Source organism: Myotis lucifugus, unplaced genomic scaffold (genome assembly GCF_000147115.1).
Source record: "Myotis lucifugus unplaced genomic scaffold, Myoluc2.0 scaffold_616, whole genome shotgun sequence".
NCBI classification, from domain to species: Eukaryota; Metazoa; Chordata; class Mammalia; order Chiroptera; family Vespertilionidae; genus Myotis; species Myotis lucifugus.
Window position 1 is genome coordinate 297,368 of NW_005871664.1, and position 7,363 is coordinate 304,730.

The window sequence follows — 7,363 nt, forward strand, 5'->3', positions numbered from 1 at the left end:
CCCCCCCCTCCCCCCCCCCCCTTCTCGGGAAGTCTTTGGTGTAAAAAAAATCATAGGGGGGGGGCAAAAACCCCCCTCTCCTTCCCCCTGGGTCATTTTTTTGGGGGCCGCCCAGTCCAAAACCCCCCCCTCTCTTTTCTCGTGGTGATTTGTTAGCAGCAGGGACGCCGGCCCTAAGCAGTCCCCTTTGGATCTGTGGTCTGTCACTCACCCTTCCTCTCTCGTGGGCCACGCCCACTCCCTCTGCACACTCGAGGGGGAGATCACGCCCAACCACCTCACTTTATTCTGTAACACTGTTTGGCCACAACAAAAACTAGATAATAAGTCTCAATGGCCTGAAAACAGCGCTTTCCATTTTAACACACTGAGCAACTCAGATAATTGCTGTCACCGCAATGGAAAATGGTCAGAGATTCCCTCCGTCCAGGCCTTTTCACCCTCAGTCCCAGCCCTCTCTGTCCGTCCTGCTCTACCCGTCAGATCCTTCTCCTTCACACGAAACATCACCACCTAACACTTCTGATTCTGAATCTACGTTTGACCCAGCAGACCACCGACCTCCATCCCTCACCTGCAGATTCCCAAAACCCAGACCCTCCTAACCAGCAGCCACCTCCCGGCCCCTGAGAGCCCAACTCCCAAGAACTCAAGCTCCAAAACAGCCTTTTCCCGCCTAACACTCGCTCTCGGGCCACCCAAAGACCACCCTCAACAGCCTTTTATTCCCACGCCCATTCTACCCGAGGGACGCGGCAGGAACTGAGGGTATTGTGGTCAATTATGAAAAACTTAATGAAGTCACTCAGGGCCCTGATGAAAACCCAGCTCTCCTCCTCTCCCGCCTCACGGAGGCCTTGCAGAAATTGTCCACCTTAGGCCCCACCCCCCAGAGGGAACCCTTCTGAACACCCATTTTATAGCCCAACCAGCCCCTGGGGTACACCATAAACTTTGAAAAATAGACACAGGTCCACAAACCCCTCAAAGATACCTCATTAACCTGGCCTTTAATAATAGAGATGAGGAGACCCAAGTCCAAAAACAAAAGCGAGATCAGGCCAAGGCTGAGGCCCAAAAGGAGGCCTTCCAGCTCCTAGCCACCGCTCTCACGAACCCCAAACGAAGTGCCGGTCCTCCAACTGCGGGTAGGTCAGGGGCTAAGCCTCCTCCGGGCCCTGCTTCAAATGCAGCAAGGAAGGACACAGGGCCAAGTCCTACTCAAACCCGAGACCCCCGCCTGGGCCCTGCCCAAGGTGTGGAAGGGAAAGCCACCGGAAATCAGACTAGTCTGGGCCCTCCGGGTCGGACCTCAGCCAGTCCAGCAAGGCCGCCCTCTGGATCCGGTTTAAGGCTCCCAGACCTACTGGGACTGGGCACGGAAGACTGAAGCCGCCCAGGCCCTGACAGGACCCCACAGACTTACACCACCAGGACAGAGCCCCGGGGAACGACTGTGGTGGCAGGTAAGCCGATCTCCTTTTAATGGACACTGGGCCACTCATTCTGCCCTCCCCGAATTCACTGGGACCCTTGTCCACTCCTCAGTCTCTATTATGGGGGTTGACAGATTAGTCTCACAGCCATGAGCCACCTCACCAATACACTGCATCGTACCAGACACCCCCTTTATCCACTCTTTTCTCGTTCTACTTCAGTGCCCGACCAGGGCTACCGTGCATCCCCTCATAAAGCCCAGTTGTCCCAAACCTCGGTCACCTACCTCAGTCTCACTCTCACCCCACAAGGCCCAGCCATTCCTCGCCTTATCTCCTCCATGATGGCCGCTCCTTTAAACAAGAAGTGGTCTCCTTTCTTGGGCTCGCTGCGTACTTTCCCCTCTGGGTTCCCAGCTTCCGTCTCCTCCCAAAGCTCCTCTATGACATGGCCAAGGGGCCTCACTGAGCCTTTAGGTCCCAGGGCCGCATTCTCACCCCTTTAATGCTCTGAAAACTGCTCTCACCTCAGCGCCTTCTCACCCCCCTTACTTAACAGTCCTGCTACTATCAGAAGCTGAGCTCATTATCACCCAAATCTTAGCCTGTTATCTCTAAGGAAAAATGTGGCAGTTTTAAATCCAAGCAGCTGGAGGCCTAGAAGCTGCAGTCCTAGAACAGGCCGTGGGGCCTCGTCCCCAGCGCACCCCCCACCCCTTTTCTCCAGCCTCATGTGCCTATACATAATTTTCCAAAGTTTTTGATAACTTTAAAGGCTTTGGAGCATTGCTGGGTTAAATGATAAACATCTAAGTATTTTTAAATAACATAAAATACTGAAACATTGAATGCTAGACAAGTTTTAAATTCACCTGCTCTTAGCTTTCATTAAAGATGGTCTCTTGTACTTTGTTGAAGGTATATTTTCTTGAAAGTAAGAGTGTGTTTAAAGTGTGTTGATAAATATCAATCTAAGAAATGCTGGCTGTTTACTTTTTGGTTATCATTGGAAATTAAGGTTTCTAAGAGTTAAGAATTCTAATTAAATTGGAAAGAAATTGTATGGTTTTGATAATAGAAGGCATGAAGAATGGACATGCATTTTGAAAGAGAAAGTGAGTTAAAGTTGTAAGAATGTTTGTGAAAATTGTAAGAAGGTTCGTGAAAGTTACAGAAGGTTTGTAGGGAGAAATGTTAAAAGAAAGTTATATAAATGACATAGGCCAGTAAGCCAGAACAAGCATAATAGGGAAACTGAGATAGTAAAACAGCAGTTTGCAACCATTTAGAAAATCCAGGTGCCAAGCAGTCCACAGCCATCTAGTAAATCCTATCTTCTTAAACCAAGGACAAATGAAACTAAGAGAATAAACCCCATTTTGGTACATTAGACTACAACCCTCCAAACTAATGTCTCTTTCCTTCCACCAGACCATTTGTCATAATTCTTGTTCTTCTAGCTTTTGCCCGAGTAATATTAAGATGTATAAAACAGTTTGTCTCCACTAGGTTAGGCAGCTTAGACCCCTGACCTTTTCCTCCCTAAAGAGCACATCTAGCCCTAACCGGTTTGGCTCAGTGGATAGAGCGTCGGCCTGCGGACTCAAGGGTCCCAGGTTCCGATTCCGGTCAAGGGCATGTACTTTGGTTGCGGGCACATCCCCAGTGGGGGGTGTGCAGGAGGCAGCTGATTGATGTTTCTCTCTCATTGATGTTTCTCACTCTCTATTCTTCTCCCTTCCTCTCTGTAAAAAATCAATAGAAATATATTTAAAAAAAAAAAAAAAAAAAGAAAGATCACATCTAGGCCTCAGTTGTATTTCAGCTCCAGGCTCAGAGAAGCAGCAAAACCAGACCAGTGACGCTGTGGCAGCCTCAGGACCAGCCTTTACCTCCCAGTCACTCAACAGGACGCTCTCAAGCCTTCACCAACCAGTCAGTCTCTTGGGGAAATCATGCTGCTGCGACCCTCGTCCAGCCAACTATCAAAGTCCATTCCCCTGGGATCTCAACGTCCCCCCTCAGCAGGAAGTAAATACGGAAGATATGATCTTCGTCCCTATTCCATAAAACAAAAAGGCTGGAATGTTAGGTCTGATCAGATAATTGAATGGACACCCCCTCCCCCGGGAACTGACCTTTAGGCCACTTCACAACAGACATTCCCTTTTGCTTAGCACTTGCTGAGACCATTATCTCTCCCTCCGGACCTGCACAGAGAGTTCTCTGCCCAGAAAAAGCCACCCAGAGTCCTTTAAAACCTCTGACTCTCAGTCTTTGGGGGCTGGTGCCATTTTGGGGCTCAGCCCATCTGGTATGCAGATGACCTAACAAATTCATAATTCTTTACCCCTTTTGGCCTCATGCCTTCCTCCTTTGGCGACCCTGACATTAGGAAGACAGGAAGGTGCTCTTTTTCAGTTTTTTTTTTTTAATCTTTTTTTTTCTCATTTTGTTTTAGTGTTAGGTGTTTTGAGTTTCCTTAATTGATTTTTTGGGGGGGAGAAAGAGAAACATCAATTTGTTGCTCCCACCAGGGATTGGACCCACAACCTTGGTGCCTGGGGACAGCACTCCACCAACTGAACTACCTGTCAGGGCCAGCGTTAGGTGTTCCTGAAACTAACATGGTTTAGCCAGGTTCTAACCCAAGAAAAAAAATTGTTTTCTCTGTTGTAACTTTAACCTGAGGAGTTACCTTCCTGGGTTTGTTTGTGGACACACCTTAGCAGATTACCTTCCTTCCATAACGATGAACTGCTGAAGGTCCCACATAGAGGAAGGTCATTCAACCACTGCCATTTTCAGTACAATCCAATGTGTTAGACCACGGCTGGGCTGCATTTGTGCCATTAATACCTTTCCCAGCTCTGCTGGCTTCAGCCCCCTACCTCTTTTGGAGGTGTTTTCTCAAAAAATGTTTAAATCTGTTTAACAATAACAACTACATGCCAATCCCTTGCCTCAGTGAGTTGTACAAAGGCCTAAGTAAAGTGGGCTCTCACAGTGTAAACTCTCAAGGACAGTCTACATGAGAGACGTCTCGGAAGTCGGAGAATATGTCCATTATTAGTGAGAAAGGAAAGCTGGCCAACCATTGAAATGCCATGGGAAACGCAACATTTCTATGTGCAATAGGAATGTTATGAAATCTTACCAAAAGCACATTGCAGGGCATTCACAGTCCAGAACATGTTTTTCCACCACTGATACGGCTCAATCAGAATAAAAGAGAGTGTTTGTCAACTTCCAGTCAAGATGGCAGAGTAAGTAAATTCTATACTCACCTTCCCCCATAACCACATTAAATTATAATTAATCTACAGAATAACCATCGTTGGAAAAACTACCTGAAGTCTAGCTGAACAGAATAAAGAACAAACCACGCTGAGACTGGCAGGAGGGGCAGAGATGTGGTCTGGGGTGGCCCCATACCCAAGTGTGGGGGTTGAAAATTGGGAGGGACATCCTACCTGCAGAGGTAACCCCTGAGGAGTGATAAAGACTAATTGGAACTTTAAGAAAATATGATCATCCCTGGCTGGTGTGGCTCAGTTGGTTGGAGCATCCTCCCATACACCAGAAGGTGGCAGGTTCAATTCCTGGCCGGGGCACATATGGGAGGTAGCTGATCCATGTTTCTCTCTCACTTTGATGTTTCTCTCTCTCTCTCCCCCTCCCTTCCTCTCTCTCTAAAGTCAATTAAAAAGCAAACAATCAGTTGGGAGGGTCTATGTGTTAGCAGACCTTGAATGCCAGGTTCTTGAGCCTCAATGTTATTGAAATGAGCACTGAACTCAGTACAAGATCAGCAGATGGAAAGAGCTGGTGCACAGGAGAGCTGAGAGCAGGAACGGGAGCTCCCGGGGGAGGGTGCTGTGGCGGCTTCACGGGGCCTCGGGGTGGGTGTCGGGCTTGGGCATGAAGACGGGGTCAGTTGTCCCACAATTGTCATGGCTGCGGCTGATCACCAGGTGGTCACCAGGCATTTTCCCACGGTCAGTGGACTCCTCCAAGGGCCTGTAGCTAATGCTTGTGCAAATGTTCTAGTTGCCATAGAACTGACAAAGCAACTATTTTGCAGAACATGATGTTAAGAAAGGATGTTATCTTAATACATTCTTTCCTTTAAGGTTGCAGTTAGGTTAGTTTCAACTACGAAATTTTATTGAGAGCAGGAGTCATGGTCAGGCCTCTCAAATAGAGTTCTTTTGATCAGACGGAGCCCATCCCTGGCCGGTGTTGCTCAGTAGTTAAAGCACCAGTCCTCACACCAAAGGGTTGCGGGTTCAATCCCTGGGCGAGGGCACGTACCTGGGTTGCAGGTTCAATCCCCAGCCCAGGTTAGGGCATGTGTGGGAGGAAACCAGATGATGTGTCTCTCTCACATCAGTCTCTCTGTCTCTCTCTCCCTCCCTCTCTTCTTCCCTTCCACTGTCTCTAAAAATCAATGGAAAAAGTATCCTCAGGGGAGGATTAACAACAACCAAGATGGACTGTTATCCCTATATTGTCTCATATGGGAGGAGCTGGGGCTTATGAAGTTCTACTCTATGTACTTGCAAGGACCCTGCAGGCAAGAAGTCTACAGGAAGAGCTCTAGGTAGGGCTCTATTCCTAAGTTCCCCTCCCCTTAACTTCCCTGCCCCTCCCGTAAATCCCCCTCCACCTCGGCACTCAGGCCAGAGCACACGGGCTTCCATATTTGCATGCACTGGTTGCAACTCTTTCTTTTCCCCGAGTAAGTCTTTTTTGGTGATGAAACACCTAGTAGATATTATTTTTCAGCCAACATTTGGGGGGTTCACCTGGGATTCCAGAGAGGAACAACCTGACAGCGTTGGGGCCGGTGAGCCCCCGGCTGCTTTGACTCACTGCTCGCTCTCAGGTTCAGCAGCTCTCCGGGCTTTGTTCAAGAGTTGTTTAGAGGTTTTATTATTTTATTTTTGTTGTTGTTGTTACTGTTAAAAGGCCTTGCTTGTTTGTCTGTCTTGTCTGCAAATGCTCCATTGTTGGCAGCTGGACAGTTGGCTTACCAATGATGAAACAATCCGAGTCGCAGCAGGACTGTCCGAGTCAGGGCACCATAATGTCTGCGGCGGCAGGAATGGCACCAGGTGTTGGACCAGTGGGGTCAGACCAGACCTGTGTCAGGTCCATGCTGACAGGAGCCAGGCCAGGCCCTGACTGACAGTCTGAGAGTTCTCACGAGAGTCACCTGGGGAGAGGGGTTTGCAGTGGACATTCCTGGCGGTTAGCTGTGCAGGAGGTACTGTGCTGTAGGGAGTGGAGGACAGTTATATTAATGTGTAGTTATTACAGTATTTATCTGTAATAAGTTCTTATTTCTTGAAGAGGAGTTTGAGGTCCTCAATGGGCTCACCAGAGTAGGTCTCAGGTTGAGGTTTCTGTGGACTAATAAATAGGTTTGATTCAAGGTCAACAAGTAATCAGGTATTTAATAGGGTCATAGGCATATACCCTATGAAAATAGAAAGAATAACACAAAAGGTTAACCAATATAGCCAATTATAAACCAGTTGAGAAGATTTCTAAATGCAAAGCTTTTGCTGAAAGCATGCAGTGACAATTTGATAGATTGTCTGTAGTTAGAACATTTCTGGCGATGTTATTCGATGTTGATGGGTTCGTTCACTGTGCAGTGGCTTTTCATTTTTATGTAGTCCTATTTATTTTCTCATTTTTTTTTTAGCCCTAGGAGATGTATCTGTAAGCATATTGCTACAACAGATATCTGAGATTTTATTGCCTATGGTTTCTTCTAGGATTTTATTGTTTTGCTACTTACATTTAAGTCTTTTGTCCATTTTGAGTTTATTCTTGTGTATGGTGTAAGTTGGTGGTCTATTTCATTTTTTGCATGTATCTGTCCAATTTTCCCAACACCATTTATTGAAGAGACTGTC